General features: G+C 39.0%; 1 long non-coding RNA gene across 1 annotated transcript in view; it reads left to right on the top strand.

The window, feature by feature from the left end:
- The first annotated feature begins 1,421 nt into the window (after positions 1-1,421).
- Positions 1,422-24,709, top strand: part of LOC129049759 (uncharacterized) — a 79,414-nt gene continuing 56,126 nt past the window's right edge. Inside the window, exons 1-2 of the long non-coding RNA XR_010136970.1 lie at positions 1,422-1,462; positions 3,213-3,339. This is a non-coding gene — a long non-coding RNA (uncharacterized LOC129049759). The remainder of the gene's footprint in view (positions 1,463-3,212; positions 3,340-24,709) is intronic.

The raw sequence follows: 24,709 nt of genomic DNA, 5'->3' as shown, positions 1-24,709 counted from the left end.
TAGAAGGTAAGGAAAGCTGTGGGAAAGAAGGTTTGAATGGGTGAAAAATCAAGGGAATTTTTAAGATTGAACATAGCATAAGGGGAAGGAGTCATCTGAAGACAAGGAAGAGAGAGAAGGAATTAAATTTAAAAAGCTGCAAGTTAGATCAAAATACATCGGACTCAGAGTCCAAGTGGAAACAACTTTCAAAAGGAGGAAGAAGATGTTTTACCCTGAGGTTCAGGGAAAAGAGGAATAGCTGGGAGCAGCACAGGTAGCTTCTAAGGTTGCAGAGCAGGAAGGTGAAATATATGTTACTTGATAACTCTTAATATCATGTACTCAGAGTGAAGGAGTGAAATTCAGGAGGAAAGGAAAAAGTATGCCTAATCCCTGAGTTGAATGGGAGTGGGAAAGCTGATAAAAGAAAAACTCTTCATGGTAAAATTAATCTGGTATAAGTAGCTTTTCTCCTGGTGTACTGTTCTTTGCAAGGTTTTATTTACAGGTATGAAACGCCTGGTTTGTGGATGGTTGCTAAGAGATATGCCTACTCTGAAATATCTTTTTCACCTTCCTTTGCTTTTCACCATTACACTCTTTAGTTCATTAGAAAACTATGGGGGAAACTATTAGTCTCCTCAAACCTCCGTTAGATATGTGTACCTGACAATGGTCCCTCTAAAAACCTAGTACATCATTTTAGCTCCATTATTGAAACACTAAGTCATAAGATGATGTAATATACAACAGATAATTTCCAGTGGGGTAAAACTGTAACAACCACCATTGTGGGTGGGTGAGAACAAACACAGTGTATAGGTTAGGAAGGGCAGATCTTTATACTAAGAATGGAAGATATCCAAAAGGAAGGGGACGATATGAAGAAGAACTTCATCTCACAGTTTTGCTTAAACAGCCCAGAATATGGATAATCATGGTTACTTACCTCTAGCAGTGTAGTATTGATAGGTAATGACATAGTCATTTTAGAATGATTCTTTCCTACGTGATATTCTCCCAGATCACTGCTCTAAGTACTTTACATGTGTTAAATTGTTTAATCCTTACAACCACGCCTAAGTTAGATTATTATTCTTGTTTTACAAATGCAGAAGTCATTGAGTTAAAAGAAAAACCTTGTAATTCACATAGCTAGCATGTAGTGAAGCTTCAAACCCGATTGCGTTGATGCAGTTGTGGATACCCTACCTCATTTTGCCAACTGCCTACGTGGACTGCAGTAACTTGTTTCACTCCTTGTGTGCTATGCAGTGCCTGTTACGAGGACTCTCACTACAAGTCTGGCTGTTTTTTATTTCACTTGCCTTCTCCATGTGCTGTGATTCTTAAACTTTACTGCACTCAAGAATCAAGGGAACTTATAAAGAAATCAGATTCCAGGGTTCCAACCCCAGAAATTCTAATTCTAGAAGTCTGACTATGTCCCATGAATTTGCACTCTAAGCAGACTTCCTAGGTAACTCTGAAACAGGTGGTCTGTAGACCACACTTTAAGAATTATCTTCAAGGATTGGGCTAGTTTTAGTTTGTAGTGATTTCTTGTGTATCTTAATGTAAATAATTGGAAACCGTTGGGTTAAATTCCATAGTTAGTATTGTATAAGTATGTGTAAATATGTTTTATGGCTGAAAATGAATGTTGAGTAATTTTTGTGGATTAGTAATATCTTTAAAAAGCACTCCTATTTCTAGGACACATTTTTATTACATCAATATGTTGTCTGAACCTGGCTCTTTGTGGGGAAATCTTAAAAATTTTATATAAAATAGACAATTCTGCCAGAATTATGGCATTATAACTTACTCAACAGCTTTGGAAACACAATAAAGGAAATATTATGAACTTACTATTCTTTCTCTTTACTGTTGACATTAGGATGTGCCCTTAAAATTATAACTGTATTTATACCGTATATGAAAATATGTATACATTTCATAGATATGAATATATAGGAGCAATCCACTTCTGCTTCGTTGCTTTTTACATTTTGTTTTCAGTTTTCTAACAAAGGTAATCTTTCTATTCAGCCCAGGAATCCAATCTCTATCTAGTGTTGACATAAGGGAACCATAGGCTATTTTAAAAATGTCAGTTATAATCTCTGAATGGAGCACTTGGGTGGTCAATTTCACGTTTCTGAATTTTGGTGGTGGTAGAGGTTTTTAGTGCCAGGTGTGTGGGGATTTGATTCCTGTGTAGAAGGATAAAGCAGGAACCAGATAAGATAGGTGCTGAGAAAATTAATTGGCCTTTACAAGCCATTTGTCACAAGGCACAGGGTAGTTCAATGCACAATGCATAATGTGTGCAGCAAGACCAGGTGTGTATTGGGTCTTCTATGGTAACACCCTGATAGCTACTTGAAATCTGGCTGGTACTAGCCAAGCAACAGAAAATATTCAGGTGGTTGAAATAAGATAGGTAATGACATTTTTTTACTTAGATGATCTGTCCATTCAAGGCAGAATGACACCCAGTGGTAGCCTGATAGGAGTGGCAAGGGCTTGGTGGTAAAAATGATGATGAAGAAAAAGCTTACAAGCTATACATACCATAAGAGAATCTAGGACTCATTCGCAATATAATTCCAGGTAGACAAGTGATATATTTAGCTTGGTAAGAATTGGTGCAGGAATTGGGGTCAATGGTTCTGTACTGTCAGAGGAGGTTCATTGGCAATACATTTGAGAATCTGGGAAACATTTCCCTGGAGAGCCTTTTTTTCTTTTTTTAAAAACATCATGAAACTCTTACAAATACCTCTCCTAAGTTCTAAAGAGACAAGCAAAAGTATAGTGCATAAGCCATAATGACTGAAAAAAATATAAAAGACAAGGTGAAAGGAAAATAAGGAAGAATAATAAAATGGGGCTACGAGAGAGAACTAGAGATATGTGCTATAAAATTCTCACAGTGTCTGAAGGTGGGACACCACATCAATTTTGAATTTCCTAATAAGCCAAAACCAAGAGGGAATCAGGACAAGTTGCAAGATTCAAATTGTCCATATGATAACATATACCAGCTTGAGGGGAGGCTGTGGCCTTGAAGTCTAAAGGAAATTCCCCCATAGTTGTTGCAAGGGAGACAGAATGAAACAGTGTGCAACAAGATTTTCTTACAACATTTTTATAGCATTTTTCAATATAGGATACGTCATTAAACAAAAGCACAGATTTTAAAAAGTGATTCTTTTATTGTCTAGGAAGGTCTAGACAATATAGTCTGGATTGATTGATTGGATAAACACAGAGGAACAAGAGAGTGGCAGAATTGTACCATGCATGTAGCAGGCCATGCTCTACAAGGGCCTCTGAGGATGCAGCAGAAAGGTACCCCGGGTAATTTCTGGCAAATCTTTCAGTATTGTTATTCTATGTTAGTGATGGTGGGAAGATTCATAAGTCTTAAATATTTACTGAGTACAGGATAAAGTTCTCATACTTCTATTAAAATAAAGGAGTTTAAGACTCTGTATTGAAGAGATAGCAGTCTGTAGTTCCAACCATAGGCAAATTAAAACATTCCTAAAACTAGACTCATTTTTGTGTTGGCTCCAACACTTGAACAAATTAAAGACTGAATCCTCATAGTTTAAACCCTTAGAGCATCTTTAAGACTATTGTAGTTTGGAATATTTCCCATGCAGAAATAATTAATTGATCATTAGGCCATAAAAAAAACTTACTCAGGATATCTAACTTTAATTATAGTGGCTGGACAGTGATACATTGCTTAAATTACTCCTCAGTAACTAAAGGAGGTTTTCTGTCAATTCATATGACAAATATCTGTCAAAATTTATGAGAGTCAGCATTCCTTCTGCTGTTAGCTCACCAGGCCCTTTGTCTCTTGAGACCAGTGTGAGTCTATTAGATCATATTCCTAGTATTGAGGAGAGCACTTAATTGTTCTCCTAGGTGTGAGGTAGGAATGGACTGCATGTATTAGGTAATCTACAATGTGTCAGTGGGCGAGTGTACCCTATGTGATGATAATGATAATGATATCATAATAGTGATTTTACTGAATATTTACTACATATACTTGATACTTGCTAAGCACATTATGCACTTTATTTCATTTAATTTTTGACATTAATTTGGTTATTATTAAGTATAGTTGTTTTCAATTTGCAGCTATGGAAACAAGAGTTTAGAGTTTAAAGAGCTTACTTACATTTGCACAGCTACAAGGTAGAATGTACACCCAGGTGGAAATAGGAAAGTCTGTATTCTTGTCTATTTGGAAAGAACAACATTTGCCTCTTCATCTTTGCATTTCACCGTCTGACCTACAGATTATAGATCTCATAACAGAGTTCAAATTAAGGGCCTTTTGCTATTTAGCATGGAGGGAACGTGTTGCCAGGCCCAAGGCTTAGCCATTGTCCCTGCATGGGAGTCACCCGCCAAATTTCTTGAAGCATAACTGTTAAATATTATCATATCCAGAAGAGTAGATTCAGTTTTTCAGAAATATTTTCCATGTCATTTAGAATCCTTAATGATTAGAGTATTATTTAGAGATTTTAAATAATTTTATAGAACATGAATTATATTTTATTGTTTAAACTAAAATATTATTTTAATGTTAAAAAACTTTAAACTTCTTACTATGTCTTCAAAGTACTGTTAGTTATATCTATGACTTATTTGATGCTGGAGTCTTTGTCAGGTTCACTACTGGTATGGTAGTCTTTCAATGGGCAATTTTGATTCACTTTTGAAAATCTTATTCACAAAATAATTTCCAGAAAGATGTGATAAATAAGCAGGAATTACTTGTACATTTTATCTTCATAGTGTAAACCTTGGGATAGTGCAAAATGCTCTGATCTCAAGAAATGCTATTTATGCACACAAAAATGTAAGGATGAAAAATATTTGTCCGTATATACTGTTAAAAATTATTCTCTGCTGTTATTGGTTTCATGCTGCAGAAACAAACCCTGAAGGGTACTGATAAGTTGCCTTAAGGCAATTATGCTTTTAGGCAATTTATCCTAATGCATTTCTAATATGAAGTCATATGCTGTTTTTCATTTTATAAGGAAACTGTCCTGGTGTCTGAGAGCTTAGAGTTTATAAAAGATCTATATGAAAGGGTTAATCAGGTGAGGTATTTTGGAAGAGCTAACTTTTATACTAGATTTGTAAATAAGTAATAAAATAGACTATTCTATAAGGACAAAGAATATAGGAAAATGGAGATAGCAATTTAAAACACCAGGATGCTAAGGAGGAGGAACACTGGGTACATGATATATGAGAAATTAAGAAAGATGGAAGATGGCTGAATAGGAACAGCTCCAGTCTACAGCTCCCAGTGTGAGCAACGCAGACGACGGGTGATTTCTGCATTTCCAACTGAGCTTTGAAGAGAGTAGTGGTTCTCCAAGCACGCAGCTTGAGATCTGAGAACAGGCAGACTGCCGCCTCAAGTGGGTCCCTGACCCCCGAGTAGCCTAACTGGGAGGCACCCCCCAGTAGGGGCGGACTGACACCTCACACGGCCAGGTACTCCTCTGAGACAAAACTTCCAGAGGAACGATCAGGCAGCAGCATTTGCGGTTCACCAATATCCGCTGTTCTGCAGCCACTGCTGCTGATACCCAGGCAAACAGCATCTGGAGTGGACCTCCAGTAAACTCTAACAGACCTGCAGCTGAGGGTCCTGACGGTTAGAAGGAAAACTAACAAACAGAAAGGACATCCACACCAAAAACCCATCTGTACATCAGCATCATCAAAGACCAAAGGTAGATAAAACCACAAAGATGGGGGAAAAACAGAGCAGAAAAACCGGAAACTCTAAAAATCAGAGCACCTCTCCTCCTCCAAAGGAACGCAGCTCCTCACCAGAAATGGAACAAAGCTGGACAGAGAATGACTTTCATCAGTTGAGAGAAGAAGGCTTCAGAAGTTCAAACTACTCCGAGCTAAAGGAGGAAGTTCGAACCAATGGCAAAGAAGTTAAAAACCTTGAAAAAAAATTAGATGAATGGCTAACTAGAATAACCAATGCAGAGAAGTCCTTAAAGGACCTGATGGAGCTGAAAACCACAGCACAAGAACTATGTGACAAATGCACAAACCTCAATAGCCAATTTGATCAACTGGAAGAAAGGGTATCAGCAATGGAAGACAAAATGAATGAAATGAAGTGAGAGGAGAAGTTTAGAGAAAAAAGAATAAAAGGAAATGAACAAAGCCTCCAAGAAATGTGGGACTATGTGAAAAAACCAAATCTAGGTCTGATTGGTGTACCTGAAAGTGACGGGAAGAATGGAACCAAGTTGGAAAACACTCTGCGGATATTATCCAGGAGAACTTCCTCAATCTAGCAAGGCAGGCCAACATTCAAATTCAGGAAATACAGAGAACACCACAAAGATACTCCTCGAGAAGAGCAACTCCAAGACACATAATTGTCAGATTCACCAAAGTTGAAATGAAGGAAAAAGTGTTAAGGGCAGCCAGAGAGAAAGGTCGGGTTACCCACAAAGGGAAGCCCATCAGACTAACAGCTGATCTCTCAGCAGCAACTCTACAAGCCAGAAGAGAGTGGGGGCCAATATTCAACATTCTTAAAGAAAAGAATTTTCAACCCAGAATTTCATATCCAGCCAAACTAAGCTTCATAAGTGAAGGAGAAATAAAATCCTTTACAGACAAGCAAATGCTGAGAGATTTTGTCACCACCAGGCCTGCCCTAAAAGAGCTCCTGAAGGAAGCACTAAACATGGAAAGGCACAACCGGTACCAGACGCTGCAAAATCATGCCAAAATGTAAAGACCATCGAGACTAGGAAGAGACTGCATCAAATAATTGATATAAAATAGCAAAACCAAAGTCTATATCAGGCACAAGGACAGGCACTACCATCTTGGCCTTGTAAGATGCCAATCTCAGAGTATGGTCCAAAAGTTAGAGCACCAATAATCAATAGCTTACCAACCAAAAAAAGTCCAGGACCAGATGGGTTCACAGCCGAATTCTACCAGAGGTACAAGGAGGAGCTGTTACCATTCCTTCTGAAACTGTTCCAATCAATAGAAAAAGAGGGAATCCTCCCTAACTCATTTTATGAGGCCAGCATCATCCTGATACCAAAGCCTGGCAGAGACACAACAAAAAAAGAGAATTTTAGACCAATATCCTTGATGAACATCGATGCAAAGAGCCTCAATAAAATACTGGCAAACAGAATCCAGCAGCACATCAAAAAGCTTATCCACCATGATCAAGTGGGCTTCATCCCTGGGATGCAAGGCTGGTTCAATATACGCAAATCAATAAATGTAATCCAGCATATAAACAGAACCAAAGTCAAAAACCACATGATTATCTCAATAGATGCAGAAAAGGCCTTTGACAAAATTCAACAACCCTTCATGCTAAAAACTCTCAATAAATTAGGTATTGATGGGACGTATCTCAAAATAATAAGAGCTATTTATGACAAACCCACAGCCAATATCATACTGAATGGGCAAAAACTGGAAGCATTCCCTTTGAAAACTGGCACAAGACAGGGATGCCCTCTCTCACCACTTCTATTCAACATAGTGTTGGAAGTTCTGGCCAGGGCAATTAGGCAAGAGAAGGAAATCAAGGGTATTCAATTAGGAAAAGAGGAAGTCAAATTGTCCCTGTTTGCAGATGACATGATAGTATATCTAGAAAACCCCATTGTCTCAGCCCAAAATCTCCTTAAGCTGATAAGCAACTTCAGCAAAGTCTCAGGATACAAAATCAATGTACAAAAATCACAAGCATTCTTATACATCAATAACAGACAAACAGAGAGCCAAATCATGAGTGAACTCCCATTCACAATTGCTTCAAAGAGAATAAAATACCTAGGAATCCAACTTACAAGGGATGTGAAGGACCTCTTCAAGGAGAACTACAAACCACTGCTCAAGGAAATAAAAGAGGATACAAACAAATGCTCATGGGTAGGAAGAATCAATATCATGAAAATGGCCATCCTTCCCAAGGTAATTTACAGATTCAATGCCATCCCCATCAAGTTACCAATGACTTTCTTCACAGAATTGGAAAAAACTACTTTCAAGTTCATATGGAACCAAAAAAGAGCCCGCATCCCCAAGTCAATCCTATGCCAAAAGAACAAAGCTGGAGGCATCACGCTACCTGACTTCAAACTATACTACAAGGCTACAGTAACAAAAACATCATGGTACTGGTACCAAAACAGAGATATAGATCAATGGAACAGAACAGAGCCGTCAGAAATAATGCCACATATCTACAGCTGTCTGATCTTTGACAAACCTGACAAAAACAAGAAATGGGGAAAGGATTCCCTATTTAATAAATGGTGCTGGGAAAACTGGCTAGCCATATGTAGAAAGCTGAAACTGGATCCCTTCCTTACACCTTATACAAAAATCAATTCAAGATGGATTAAAGACTTACATGTTAGACCTAAAACCATAAAAACCCTAGAAGAAAACCTAGGCAATACCATTCAGGACATAGGCATGGGCAAGGACTTCATGTCTAAAACACCAAAAGCAATGGCAACAAAAGCCAAAATTGACAAATGGGATCTAATTAAACTAAAGAGCTTCTGCACAGCAAAGGAAACTACCATCAGAGTGAACAGGCAACCTACAAAATGGGAGAAAATTTTCACAACCTACTCGTCTGACAAAGGGCTAATATCCAGAATCTACAATGAACTCCAACAAATTTACAAGAAAAAGACAAACAACCCCATCAAAAAGTGGGCGAAGGACATGAACAGACACTTCTCAAAAGAAGACATTTATGCAGCCAAAAAACACATGAAAAAATGCTCACCATCACTGGCCATCAGAGAAATGCAAATCAAAACCACAATGAGATACCATCTCACACCAGTTAGAATGGCGATCATTAAAAAGTCAGGAAACAACAGGTGCTGGAGAGGATGTGGAGAAATAGGAACACTTTGACACTGTTGGTGGGACTGTAAACTAGTTCAACCCTTGTGGAAGTCAGTGTGGCGATTCCTCAGGGATCTAGAACTAGAAATTCCATTTGACCCAGCCATCCCATTACTGGGTATATACCCAAAGGACTATAAATCATGCTGCTATAAAGACACATGCACACATATGTTTATTGTGGCATTATTCACAATAGCAAAGACTTGGAACCAACCCAAATGTCCAACAATGATAGACTGGATTAAGAAAATGTGGCACATATACACCATGGAATACTATGCAGCCATAAAAAATGATGAGTTCACGTCCTTTGTAGGGACATGGATGAAATTGGAAATCATCATTCTCAGTAAACTATCGCAAGAACAAAAAACCAAACACCGCATATTCTCACTCATAGGTGGGAATTGAACAATGAGAACACATGGATACAGGAAGGGGAACATCACACTTCGGGGACTGTTGTGGGGTGGGGGGAGGGGGGAGGGATAGCATTGAGAGATATACCTAATGCTAGATGACGTGTTGGTGGGTGCACTGCACCAGCATGGCACATGTATACATATGTAACTTACCTGCATGTTGCGCACATGTACCATAGAGCCTAAAGTATAATAATAATAATAATAATAATAAAAAGAAAAAAAAAATTAGAGCACCCACCTGGAATTCAGCAAATCACATGGAGGGGAACTTGGTAGTGGCCTCTAGGTCTACCGGCTTCCCTCAGTGCTATCACTGCAAGGCTTTGGGGAGATTAGACAAAAATTTCTTCTTACAAGTATCTATAAATGAGATATTAAACTACACTATAATAAAATAAAGGAAAACTTGATTATGCATAATTAAACAAGAATGTACTGTGACAACATCTCAGTGATTCGTGATTATCTAATTATAGTTTTGATTTGCCTTTTCCTAATGATTAGTGATATTGAGCATTTTTTTTCATACAGCTATTGGCCATTAGTATGTCTTCTTTGAAGAAATGTCTCATAAAGTATTTCAACCGTTTTTTAATGAGTTTTCTTTTTGGCTGTTGAACTGTTTAAATTCTTTATATATTTTGGAAACTTACCCCTTTTCTGATGTACAGTTTGTAAATATTTTCTTCTATTCTGTAGGTTGTTTCTCCTGTTAATTGTTTCCTTTGCTGTGCAAAAGCTTTTTTCATTTGATATAATTCCATTTGTTTGTTTTTGCTTTTGTTGCCTGTGCATTAGAGTTCTTATTTCAAAATCCTTGCCGAGCCCAATGTCATGAAGCATTTCTCCTATATTTTCTTCTAATAGTTTCATAGTTTCTGGCTTTACATTTAAGTCTTTAACCCATTTTGAGTTTATTTGTGTATATGGTGAGAGGTAGGGGTCTAATCTCATTCTTTTGCATGTGGATATCCAATTTTCGCAGCGCCATTTATTGAAGAATCTGTCTTTTCCCAATGTATGTTCTTGTCACATTTGTTGAAAACCAGTTGGCTCTAGGCATGTGAATTTATTTCTGAGTTCTCTATTTTGTTCCATTTGTCTATGTTTCTGTTTTTATGTCAGTACTATGATATTTTGGTTACAATAGCTATATAGTATATTTTGAAGTCAGGTAGTATGATGGCTCCAGCTTTTTTCTGTTTGTTAAAGATTGCTTTGGCTATTTGGGGTCTTTGTGGTTCCATATAAATTTTAAGATTGTTTTTCCATTTCTGTGAAGAATGTTATTGGTATTTGGATAGGGATTGCATTAAATCTGTAGATTGCTTTGGGTAGTGTAGTTATTTTAACAACACTAATTGTCCCAACACATGAACATGGGATATTTTTTCCATTTATTTCTGTCTTCTTCAATTTCTTTTAGTATTTTATAGTTTTTCATGTGAAAATCTTTCACCTCCTTAGTTAACTTTATTCCTAGTTAGGTTATTTTTTGTAGCTATTGTAAATTGAATTGTTTTCCTGATTTCTTTTTCAGATCTTTTATTTTTATCATGGTAGTGATTTTTTTGTGTTTATTTTGTATCCTGAAACTTTTATGAATTCCTTTATTAGTTCTAATGCTTTTTTTTGGTGGAGTTATTAGGGTTTTCTACATATAAGATAATGTCACTTGCAAACAGGGACAATTTGACTTCCTACTTTCCAAATTGCATGCCTTTTATTTCCTTCTTTTGCCCAATTGCTCTGTCTAGGACTTCCAGTACAATGTTGAATAGCAATGTGGGCATCCTTGTTTTGTTTCTAATCTTAAAGTTTTCAATTTTTCTACATTCAGTATGGTATTGACTGTGGGTTTGTCAAATATGGCCCTTATTGTGTTGAGGTATATTTCTTCTCTACCCTGTTTGTTGAGAGTTTTTATCATGAAGTGTTGTTGGGGTTGTTGAATTTTGTCACACACTTTTTCTGCATCTGTTGCAATGATCACATGGTTTTTGCCTTTCTTTCCATTAAGGTAATATATAACACTTATTGATCTGTGTATGGTGAACCATCCTTGACTCCTTGGGATGAATCCCACTTGATCATATTTAATGTGCTATTAAATATGGTTTGTTAAAATCTTGCTGAGAATTTTTGCATTTATGTTTTATCAAGGATATTCACCTGTAGTTTTGTTTCTTTGTTATGTCTTTGTCTGGTTTTGGAATCAGGGTAATGCTATTCCTGTAAAGTGAGTTTGGAATAATTTCCTCCTCTTCAGTTTTCTGAAGTAGTTTGAGGAGAATTGCTGAGTTCTTTACAGGTTCTGAAGAATTTAGCAGTAAAGACGTCAGGCCCAGGGCTTTTCTCTGAAGGGTGACTTTTTATTACTGATTGAATCTCCTTACTTGTTATTAGTCTGTGCATATTTTCTATTTCTTCATAATTTAATTTTGGTAGGCTGTATGTGTCCAGGAATTAACTCATTTCTTCTACGTTATCAAATTTGTTGGTGTATAGTTTTTCATAACAGTATCTTATAATCCTTTGTATTTCTGTCATATCAGTTCTAATGTCTCCTTTTTCATCTCTGATTTTATTTCTTTGCACCTTCTCTCTTTTTTTTACCTAGATAAAAATTTATTCTTTTTATCTTTCCAAAAACCAACTCTTTATTTCATTGATCTTTTGAATTTTTTAAGTCTTTATTTTATTTACATCTTCTCTGAGCTTCATTATTTATTTCCTTTTACCATTTGGGTTTAGTTTGCTCTTGTTTTTCTAGTTCCTTGAAGTGCATCTTTAGGTTTTTTTATTATAATTTTTTTATATGTAGGCATTTATTGGTATAAACTTTCTTTTTACAACTGAATTTGCTGTGTCCTGCAAGTTTTGGTATGTTGTGTTTTCATTTCACTTCTCTAGGAAGTTTTAAATTTCTCTTGTAATTCCTTTATTGACCCATTGCTTATTAAGAAGCATGTTGTTCAATTTTAATGTATTTGCAAAGTTTTTGAAATTTACCTTGTTGATTTCCAGATGTACATGGTTTTACTTAGAAAAGAGGAAATTGTGTTAGTCCATTTTCACACTGCTATTAAAGAATTACCTGAGACTGGGTAATTTATGAAGAAAAGAAGTTTAATTGAGTCACAGTTCCACAGGCTTAATGAGAAGCGTGACTGAAAGGCCTCAGGAAATTTACGGTCATGGTGGAAGGTGAAGAGGAAGCAGGGACCTTCTTCACATGGTGGCAGCCGAGAGAGAGAGAGTGTGAAGGGGGAAGTGCCACACACATTCAAACAACCAGATCTCATGAGAACTCACTGTCATGAGAACAGCAATGGGGAAGTCCACTTCCATGAGTCAGTCACCCTCCACCAGGCCCCTACCCCGACATATAGGGATTACAATTTGAGATGAGATGTGGGTCGGGACACAGAGCCAAATCATATCAGAGAGATCTCTATCTTCTTAATCTGTTAAGAGTTGTTTCGTGACCAAACATATGATCTATATGGGAGGACATTTCATGTGAAATTGAGAAGAATGTGTATTCTGTAGCTGTTGGTTGGAATGTTCTGTAAATGTCTATTAGGTCTGTTTGATCTGTGGTGCAGTGTAAGTCCAGTCTTTCTTTGCTGATTTTCTGTCTAGATGATCTGTCCGTTATTTAAATGGACTGGCATATGCTTCAGCTAGGGAGAAAACAGTTCTGAGGCACTAAGCTGAACATAACGCCTTACATTTGCAGTACTAGAATATTTGCTTTACATATTTGCATGCTCCAGTGTTGGGTGCATATATATTTGCATTTATTATATCCTCTTATTAAATCAATCCTTATATAATTATGAAATGACTTTGCCTATTTTTACAGTATTTTAGTTAAAATTCATTTTATCTGTTATGGTCACTCCTGCTTAGTTTTGGTTTTCATGTATGACGAATGTCTTTTTTCCATCTCTTCACTTTCACTGTTTGTTTTTAAGAATGAGGTGAGTCTCTTGTAGGCAGCATGTAGTTGGGCATTTAACAAATTTATTTAGCCACTCTTTTTTATTTTTTTGAGATGGAGTCTAGCTCTGTTGCCCAGGCTGGAGTGCAGTGGTGCAATCTCAGCGCACTGCAACCTCCGTCTCCTAGGTTCAAGTGATTCTCTTGCCTCAGCCTCCCAAGTAGCTGGGATTATGGGTGCCTGCCACCACGCCCAGCTAATTTTTGTATTTTTAGTAGAGATGAGGTTTCGCTGTGTTGGCCAGGCTGGTCTCGACCTCCTGACCTCATGATCCACCCCCCTCGGCCTCCCAAAGTGCTGGTATTACAAGCATGAGCCACCATGCCTGGCTTCTCTAATTGGTGAATTTAATTCATTTTCATTTAGAAATATATTGGTAGGTAAAGACTTCTCCAAGTTTATTGTTTTCTGGTTGTTTTAAAATCCTTTGTTCTTTCTCTTATTGTGTACCTCTGGTTTCTGGGTTTTCTGTGATGCTACACTTTGTTTTCTTTCTCTTTCTGATTTGTGCATCAGTTATAACTTTTTTTTATTTGTAGTTACAACGGACTAACATAGTCTTTGTAATTATTATAGGCTATTTTACACTGATAACAACTTGACTTTGGTTGCACGAAAATACTTTAGAATTTTTTCCTCTGCCCCACAATTTATATTTTTGTTGCCCTAAAATTTTTAAATTTACATTTTTATGTGCTAGCTATTTTTTTTAATATTGTGTCTTTAGCCTTTCATACTAGTAAATTGGAAGATTTATAAAGCATCATTACAGTACTGGAATATTCTGAGTTTGAATATGAATTTTCCTCTACTGGTGAGTTTTATACCTTCACATGTTTTCATGATAGTAATTATTGTTGTTTTGCTTACACTTGTAGAACTCCCTTAAGCATTTCATTCTTTCTTTTTTTCTGTCTCTCTTTTTGAGACAGGGTCTCACTGTGCCACCCAGGAGTGTACAGTGGAGTGCAGTGGTGTGTGATCATGGCTTATTGCAGACTCGACCTCCTGGACTCAGGCAATCCTTCCACCTCTGCCTAATGAGTAGCTGAAACTGCAGCCACATGCCACCATGCCCAGCTTATTATTATTATTGTTTGTAGATACAGGGTCTCACTCTGTTTTCCAAGCTGGTCTTGAACTCCTGGTTTTCAGCAATCCTTCCACCTTGGCCTCCCAAAGTCCTGGAATTATAAGCATGAGCCACAATGCCTGGCCCCTTAAGCATTTCTTATAAGGCCAGTCTAGCGGTGATGAATTCCTTCAGCTTTTGCCTATCTGTGAAGGCTTTTATTTTCTTCTTATTTTGGAAGGATGGTTTTGCTGAATATGGTATTATTAGTTGACAATTATGTCCTTCAGCACTTTGAATATATCATCCCATTCTCTCCTGGCTTGTAAGTCTTCTGCTGCGAAATCTTCTGATAGTCTAATGGTGATTCCCTTATATGTAACTTAACACTTTTGTCTTGCAGCATTTGGAATTCTCTGTTTTTGAAAGTTTAATTATTATGTGCCTTGAAAAGGGTTGAGTCTAATTGAGGACTTTTGGGTTTCTCAGATCTGGATATTCATATCTATTACAAGATTAGGAAGTTTTAAGCTATTATTTTATTAAATAGGTTTTCTGTACCTTTTTTTCATCTCTCTTCCCCTGGAACTCCTGTAATGTGAACATATGTTTGTAAATGGTGTTCCCAAAGTCCCATAAGCTTTCTTTATTCTTTTTTATTCTTATTTCTGTTTTCCCTCTGACTGGGTTATTTCAAAAGAGTTGTCTTCAAGTTCAGAAATTCTTTTTTCTGCTTGATCTAGTCTGTTGTTGAAGGTCTTAATTGTATTACTGTATTTTTAATTTACTTTTTGAATTCCTCAGCTCTAATATTTTTGTTTTCTTTTTTTCTTATTTCTTTCTATTGAATTTCTCATTCAGATCATGAATTGCTTTTCTGATTTCATGATTTCATTGAATTGTTTGTCAGTATTCTCTTGTATCTTGCTAAGTTTCCTGAAGATAATTATTTTGCATTTCTTTTCAGGCATTTTGTAAATATCCTTTGTGGGGGTTTTACTACTCATGAATTATTGTGTTCTTTTGGGGGCATCATGTTTCCTGGATTTTTTTGTTTGTTTGTTTCTCACATCTACTGATATCTACACATCTAGTGGAACAGGTTGCTTTTTCCAATTTTATGGAATGGTTTTGTAGGTGGAAGTTTTTTTTTTTTTTCCATAGAGGATCCTGGGTGTCAGTTGAGTATGGTGCATTGGCTTTGTGTCTGTGTGGACGCAGTAGTGTGGTCTCTGTGTAGTTTCTTTAACTGTATTTCTCATTGGCTGATATTTGTGTTTGCCTCAGTGCCTTAGCTGTGGGAGTTTGTGACAGCAAGGATGCATTTTTGCTGGGGGAAGGGGTGCCAAGCTGGTTGCAGGGACAGACACATGCAGGCATGGTTGGTCGGCCAGCAGTGTGGCAGTTTCTCCCAGAGCTGGGTTACCAACAGACTGGCTGTCAGTGTGGGCACAGATGTGTTAGGCCATTGTTAGTGATGGACCCTCTGGCAAAGCAGGGCTCTGCTGAAGTGGCTGTTAAACTGTCCACAGGCTCTCACATGTAGTGTAAACTGCCTGGCTGCCTGACGGGGGCACATGTGGGAGCAGTAACCTGGCTGGTAGTTTGATGGTGTCCCTGTTGTTCAAGTCTGCTTATTTCCCAGAGGAGCTGGTTGCCATATGGTTTCAAACACTGGGGTTTTAATCATTTTGTCCAGCCTATACTACTAGTACCCAGGGTCATAGTGTTTCAGGCATGCATGTGAACATGAAAGAATTATGTTGGGACCTAGGCAATGGATAAAGGCAATGTGTTCTGGCCCCCAGGGCAGAACACACTCTAGCAGTTGGTCTGGTGTTAAGATGGTGCTATGTAGTACAGTTTACATCACAAGAGTGGGGAATTCACAATGTGGGTTCCTATTGCAGAGCAATGCAGGTGTGCCAACTTCTAGCAACTCTCCAAAGTGAGTTTGGGTCCTGTGAGGGCTAGGGGATTCTTCTATAGAAAGGACCACCAGCATCTGTGATGATAATGGAACTCCTGGTTCAACTTTTCTTTTTCCTGTAAGAAGAAATCCCTCCATCTCCGAGCTTATCCTGGTGGGGGAGACATTGTAAAGTGGCGGGGTAGCTTGCACCCCCTCTATGGTGGTATCCTAAGTGTCTGTGGTCCACAGGGTTTTTACCACTCCTTGGCATTCTCTAGGGTACTTGATTAGTCACTCCACTCAAAATATAGTTTTTTTTTTTTGTTTTTTGTTTTTTGTTTTGGTCCCTTTTTGTTGAGGTGGGGAAAGCCAGGTAACTCTAGTTGGCATTTCACTGATGTCACTCCATGACTTTTCTATTCTAGTTTTTGCCAGCTACAGAAATCAGCCTTCATCTAAGTCTTCCCTTTCAGTTCTTAAGTGTATCAGCTAAGATTCTTTCTGTTGCACAAGACAGAATACTAACTGATTTTAAAAATATGGGGGATTTATTGGCTTATATAACTTGAAAATCCAGAGGATAGTTTCATTTTAAGTGTGGCCTAGTTATAGGCTCAAACAATGTGATCAAGATTTTATTCTCCTCTTTATTTCTTATCTTTTTCCCTGTTGGTTTCATTCTTAGTCTTCAGGGGTGGGAGAAGGAAGTTGTCACACAGAAGTTTTAAACCTACATTTTCCTGGGTTAAAATCCCATTAGAAGTGAAAGCGTCTTTTTCTGAGTATTCTGATAAAATCCTGGCCTTCATTCTGATTGGAACAACCTGGGTACACGTCTAACCTTGAGCTAAAGAACTAGTAGGGCATGGGTTTCTGCCTCCTTTTTGAGGTTGGCTCACCACTGGAACCAGACAGATTGAGAATCAGTTGGGTGTCATTCTCTAAAGAAATTCAGGGTGTGGTACCCCAAATAACACCAGTAAAAGCTTGGTGGGAAATATACCAAATGTGCATTGAACTAAGCATATCCTAAAAGAGTCTGAGTGATTCTTAGTGGCCTCAATGCTGTCAGTCTACACGGGATGAGTCTTGCTGCCTTGAATCCAAGTATTCAGCTTGTTCAGCATAAGTACCTGTGTGACCATTGAACCATTCTGACCCTAATCCGTTATGGAAATACATTCAGAATTTGCCTTTTTTTTTTTTTTTTAAAGTTAGGTAGATTACCTGTCAGGTTTTCCAGGCTTTGAGTAAAGATGTTAGTTGTGGGCATCTGCCTTTCCATACTTATCTTACCTGCTATAGCATCTGTGCATTTTTAAAACCTCTTCTTTTTGCTAACTACTTTATTGATTATTCAATGTACCCATTTACAGTACCTCAAGCGTGATAGTCTAAGATGGTAAAAGGAGAATAAAAGGTAGATGAATCTCTACTTTCATTTTCCTCATTGACAATAAGAATAACTCGTTGAGGGCTTGCTAAATAGTAAGCAGGTTTATAAACAATTTAGGTATATTAACTTATCCTCACACAAAATTGTGAGGTAGATACTATTCTTCTTATTATTTTACTTGTAAATAATTTGAAGCAGAGAGATACTAGATAATTTTCTCAGGGTCACAAGAATACAATGATGTGAACAATGAATTCTTACCCAGGTAGTTTGATTTCAAGATCTGCTTTCCTAACAACTACACAATGCTGCCTCTGACGGACTTCATACATTTATTCTTGATCATTTCCTCACCTTGCCAGATGTGCCCTGACTATACTGTTAATGGGCTTGCATTATTCAGATGAGTCATAGTGGCACAGCCTTCTCATGCCAGATATTTTTGCATAGCTGCTGAAACTTTTCATGTACCTTCTAGGTACAGAAACAAACTTGGAGTCTTTAGCATATCTTGTGTTCCAAAGCTTGGAATTGAACAGCCAGCTCCCATGTAGAAACATATCCAGCCTGTTGGCTCTTTTGCACTTCTTTCTCACATTAAACTTCCCATTGCTTTAGCTGTTCTACCAGCACTTGAGGGAGGCAGAGTCATATAATGGGACAGGGAATCACTTGGGACTCAGGTCTGGGTTGCAGTTCTAACCTGGTAGTTAAGATATGTGTGAATTTTGGTATATTCACCTTCTCTGTGCTTCAATTTTTTCATATGTAATGTGCTGAGAAAATAGAACTTATGAAACAGAAAACTTGATTCAGTGTTGGCTAAAAAGAAAAGAAACCACATTTCACAAATAATGCTAAAGAATAAGGTTTAGGAGGAAATAATTTTGGAAATACAAGTAATGTGCTGATGAGATAATGATAGAGACAGGAGGCAGGGAAATTCTGGGCACAAGAGGGCTAGTCCTGGACAAGGGCCCCACCCTCAAGCCGAAAAGCCTAATACTTCGGCCCAAAGTGAGAACATACATCCCTGTTTTCCTGCTTCAATGTTGTCTTTTCTGATACCACCCATAGCCCACTCTGCCCCCATCATGTGCCTATAAAAACCCCAGAACTCAGCCAGGAGACAGGAGAAGCAGCTGGATGACAGAAACTATGGTTGGACATTGGAGAGAAGCAGTTTGGCTTCAGAGGGACAGCTTGACAGTGTAGCTTCAGAGATGAGTCTGGTGTAGCTTCAGAGAGGAGTCCGGGGATGGCTGGACTCCAGAGGAAGATTACCTTCCTGCTCTGTTCTTCCCATTGAGAGCCACTCTCATCAGCAATAAAATCCCCCGTGTTTACCATCTTCAGTTTATTCACGCGACCTCATTCCTCCTGGACACTGCACAAGAACTTGGGTGCCACGAGTGCAGGTGCAAAAGGCTGTCACACTAACCCTCCATTGAGCTGTTAACACTTAAGCTGTCTGTGGACAGAAAAGCGAAACAGGCACTGTAACACTCCTTCTGGGGCTTCAGGGGTCATGAGCAACCCACTAGATGCTGCTGCAGGGCACGCATGGGGTTTTGCCCCTGCCAGAGCCCAAAAGTGCTTGCCCTCACTCCTGCACCTGCTCACCTGTGCTCCCCATCCTACAAGGGGTGGAGCAAGGAGTGTAAAAAAAAATTATATTCTGTGATCACAAGTAGTTTCAGAAAAACTCTCAATCCTTGCTTTTCTTCTCCTGTCACACCACCATAACAATAATCATCGACACAGAAGAAGACTTTTGTGACCAAATATGTGGTTTTTTTCCCCACCACCAAGCTAGTAACTAATTCTACAACAGACACTAATTGGGTATCCTCCAAGTCAGTTTTAACACTATCTACATGGAAATAGTGTCAGATCCCACAGGTTGAGGGCTCAGTCCCCAGGACTGCCCTTTAGACATCAGTCACAAGTCCAGGCCTCTGGCCTCTGGAACTTCTTTTTCTTTTAGAGACGGAGTCTCACTCTGTCACCCAGGCTGGAGTGTAGTGGCACGATCATGGCTCACTGCAACCTCCACCTCCTGGGTTCAACAATTCTCCTGCCTCAGCCTCCCGAGTAGCTGGGACTACAGGTGTACGCTGCCACACCCGGCTAATTTTTTGTATTTTAGTTGAGACGAGGTTTCACCATGTTGCCCATGCTGGTCTCAAACTCCAGAGCTCAGGCAATCCACCTGCCTTGGCCTCCCAAAGTGCTAGGATTACAGGTGTGAGACACCACACTTGGCCTGGAACTTCTGATTGATGGTCTTCAGTTTGGGGTTTCCATGACCCTCTCTTTGGTTTCAATTAATTTGCTGGATTGGCTCACAAAAATCAGGGAACACTTAGGTTTATCATTTATTGTCAAGGATATTACAAAGAATACAGATGAAGAGACTCATAGGATGAAGTATGGGAAAAGGGGCACAGAGCTTCCATGTCCTCCCTGGGCCTACGCTCCTCCGGAAACCTCCATATGTTCACCTATCCAGAAGCTCTTTGAACTGTGTCCTCTTGGGTTTTTATGGAGACTTCACTAAGTAGGCCTAAATAATTAAACCATTGGCCATTGCTGATCAACTTGACCTTCAGTCCTTACCTTTCTCAGGAGTCTGGGGGTTGGGGCTGAAAGTCCCAACCCTTTAATTATACCTTTGTCCATCCCCACCCTGAAGCTATTAGCCAACATTAGCATGCAAAAAGACAGCACTTTGTAAATTCCAAGGATTTTTAAAGTTGTATACCAGGAAACAGGGATACAGACCAAACAGATATCACAGGGGTATCACAGGGGTACACAGTCAAAGATATCACAGGGGTACACAGTCAAAGATGATTACTTCTATAAGAGCAGACATGTGGGGAAAAGGCCATACTTAACTTTAAATATATATGGACTCTGTCTCTTGATATAACCTTGAGAAGGAATGTAGATGCTTCCTTTTTAAGAAGACAAGACAAATTCTTCTTAAGACATTTACAATTCCCTGTTTAATTTTTCTGGAACTTAACCTTCATAGGCAAGCACTGGGAAGCCTTATATTTTCATTTAATTTATCAGATAAATTTGGTTTAGGAAATGACATTTCTTCCTTTGAGCTGTAAATGAACTTGCCAGCCTTGGGTAAGCAGAATGGGCTCCAACCTGAGTTTCCCTGAGGGCCTTCAGCAAGCAATAGCAATAACATAAAGTACTTCCAGTGTATTCAGATCCAAACATGATAGAAGCTTTGTTTCTTTGACAATAGTAATAATTAATAGTGCCTTCCTCAGAGGATGTATTAAGTATATAACACTCAGCAAACACAGTGTTGTTAATGTCAGGCCTCTGAGCACAAGTCAAGCCATCGTATCCCCTGTGACCTGCACGTATACATCCAGATGGCCTGAAGCAACTGTAGGTCCACCAAAGAAGTGAAAATAGCCAGTTCCTGCCTTAACTGATGACATTCTACCACTGTGATTTGTTCCTTCCCCACCCTGTCAATTGACTTTGTGACAATACACCCTCCAGGCCCTTGCAATAATGTAATAATGTACTTTGTGATATTCCCCGGCCCTTGTGAATGTACTTTACATGATACACCCTCCCCACCCTTGAGAAGGTACTTTATAATATCCTCCCCTACTCTTAAGAGGGTACTTTATAATATTCTCCCCCGCCCTTAAGAAGGTACTTTGTAATATTCTCCCCACCCTTGAGAATATACTTTGTAAGATCCAGCCCCTGCCCACGAAAAAATTGCTCCTAACTCCACCACCTATCCCATTCCTATCAGAACTAATGATAATCCCACCACCCTTTGCTGATTTTCTTTTCGGACTCAACCCGCCTGCAGCCAGGTGATTACAAAGCTTTATTGCTCACACAAAGCCTATTTGGTGGTCTCTTCACATGGATGCGTGTGACAGTTAAATATAATGATCCTCAAGTTTCTCTTCAAAGAATCAGTGTGTTAGTATGTTCAGCTCTCTTATTCTTTGATTCTCCATTTTAACTTCCTGGTTCTCTTACCTCCTTGCTTCCAGTTTCAGTAAACAATTTTCCTGCCAGTCCTAATCAGTAGTTCACATCTGTTCCCTGGCTACCTGCTCTGTCCTGACTCATCCTGGTCACCTGCTTTGACCTAAGTCACCCCTGGTCACCTGCCCCGTCCTGACTCATCCCAGTCACCTGCTTTGACCCAAGTCACTCCTGGTCACCTGCTCTAACCTAAGTCACCTCTAGTTACCTGTTCCTAACCATCCTTCCCTCCAAACTACTCACCCCACCACTCTGGCTTATACCCCTGCCCTCTTTAAAATAGCCAATTGGAATTAGCTAAGACTGTGCGGTCCAGCCCTAGCCAGTAGGGGAACGACACAGCAGTAGGGGCTACCTGCGTCAGGAATAAGAACTCCTTCCCCTCCCCTGTCCAGGTGTGCTTTCGCCACAACTCCATTCGTGAATCACACCCTTCTATAGAAGTAAAAATTGCCTTGCTGAGAGAATTAAATTTACGTTCAAGTGCTATATCTTCATGGCACCAAGGAGCAAGCATTTTGCATTTCTAACAGTGTCATAAATATTTAATAAGTGAGGAGGAAAAAAAGGGAAAAAAATTAAAGAAAGAAAGAAAATAGAGATTAAAAAAGAGAAAAAAACAAGCTGCCTGTGTTAGGCTGATTCATTTCAAAGGCAGTAACAGGCAAAATTTCGATAACGTTATCTAAGAGCCACAGCTCAGAGGAATGTGCTCTGAAGACTCTCCCAACACTCCCTCAACATAAGGATGTGAAGAGATAAGTTTTCCCATCTCTCCTTTAGTGTAAGTAAACTTCCCCCTCGAATCCCATCCCCTCTGCTATGTAAACTATACCTTGCTCCTTGCTCTGTAAGTTTTAGGAGTTTCTGTTTTTCCTATAATTAACGATTGTAGGTTCCTGCTTCTTCATCTAAGCAGTATAGCCTGAGCAGGTCTAGCTTGTAGCCAGCTAGGCGCCATGGTAGGGGTCGCAAGATGAGTCTTTGTGAAACTTCTTTGAACTAACCAGATAACGACCATTTGGGCTGCATAGTAAGGAGTATACTAAACCTGAGTTACAAGCTTGTCTTAGTTTGATTAACGGCCTTTGTCTTGCCTCTGTACATTCGCATTTCCACCACTTAGGAGTAGGTATATAAGCAAAACCTTGTTTTTGTTCTGGGCCCAGTTTTTTGGACGTTGAGTCAGCTGGCCTGGAGTGCACTCAATAAAAGATTCTCCTGCTATACCCTGAGGTCTCCCTTGCCCTCCTGATTTTCTACAACATGAGTAGTAGTTACTCTTAACTTGCTACCTGTAGTAACTTATCCAGAAGCCTATCTTTGTATTTCCTGTCATACACTCCCCAATGCCTTCCATCCCCTCCTTTAACTGAGAACTCAGCTTCTCTCCATTCTTCTGCAAACCAAAAATCAATTTCTAAGCCCTCCAACAGACTGAATGGACTCCTCTCTTGGCCAACGGGATTCCCAAGAAATCTGAAAAAGTATTTCAGGCCATGATGGGAAGGGGGTTGGACATGCCTCATTATACTCTCCTCCCTTTGGAATTCAGACACAACCAACCAGCACTAACATTAAAACAGGGATCTTTAGAGTGACAAAACTGACTGTTTGTGGTAAGAAGATAAAAAATTCCAATCTGACTCTAGTATAGCATCACATGACAGATAGCAGGCCCTGAAATAAATCAAAGTATTTTACCCTAAAATTTATTTCTTTGACATATTTTGAAATGGCTTCACAAAACTCTCTTGTGGAGGATATTTATGCTCTGTAGAGAATCCCCTTTCCAGGTATTTTTCTGATCCCGAAGAGATTAGCTGAGAGTCTAACACTTTTTAAAGTTCGGAATAGGAAACTTTTGGTATCTCTTGCCTCTAAGGGCAGCCACCTGTGAGACTTTATCTTTATAATAAAGACTTTGGTCTCTACAATCCCTTATCTATTTTTTTTTCTTTGTTTTGAGACAGAGTTGCACTCTTGTCACCCAGGTTGGAGTGCAATGGCACGATCTTGGCTCACTGCAACTTCCGCTTCCCTGCCTCAGCCCCCCGAGTAGCTGGGATTACAGGTGTCTGCCACCATGCCCAGCTAATTTTTGTATTTTTAGTAGAGATGGGGTTTCACCATGTTGGCCAGGCTGATCTCGAACTCTTGGCCTCAGGTGATCTGCCCACCTCAGCCTCCCAAAGTGCTGGGATTATAAGCGTGAGCCACCGCACCCAGCCCACAACCCATGGTCTTAACCCAGACACTCCTTTCTATTGAATCAGGTCTTTAGATAATAATTTAACTTTTTTAGACAATTGCCAATCAGAAAATCTTTGAATCCACTGTTAAAGCAAACTAAATATGGCCTGAGAAGGACTCCATACTTCCATATTTGAGTCCTTGTGAATGAACTGCCACTTGTGCCTGTAACAATAGCTGAGTGCTGATGCCTTGCCTAAAACATATTGTGCTTTTTTGTATCTCAGCAGGAGTTGGTGGGTATTTATCCTTAAGGTCGTATCAATGTTTCCTGCTAGGGTCTGAAAAGGCACCTTAATTATTCCTAATTCCTACCCATGTGCAATGGGTTTTGTGCTCTTTCACAGTCACCAGCCTAAGGTGTAACAGGATATTCTGGCAGCTCCCAAATCTTTTAAACTGAAAAGACTGATTTCAGTGTTCCTAAGTCATATTGATTGATAATGTTAGCATGTGGAATTTGCACTAGGTAAGCAGGGCTGCCAATGGTTATTTCTAGCTTCTCAATGGCAAAAGCCACAAAAGCCACAGAAGCCACAATTTCATATTCATTTCTTTCTTACCTATGTCTAGTACAGTGCCTAAAATTGAAATGTTTAGCAAATGGCTTCATAATTGTGTCAAATAAATG

Source organism: Pongo abelii, chromosome 15, assembly GCF_028885655.2.
Source record: "Pongo abelii isolate AG06213 chromosome 15, NHGRI_mPonAbe1-v2.0_pri, whole genome shotgun sequence".
Classification (NCBI taxonomy): Eukaryota; Metazoa; Chordata; class Mammalia; order Primates; family Hominidae; genus Pongo; species Pongo abelii.
This window is presented reverse-complemented; position numbering and strand designations above follow the sequence as displayed.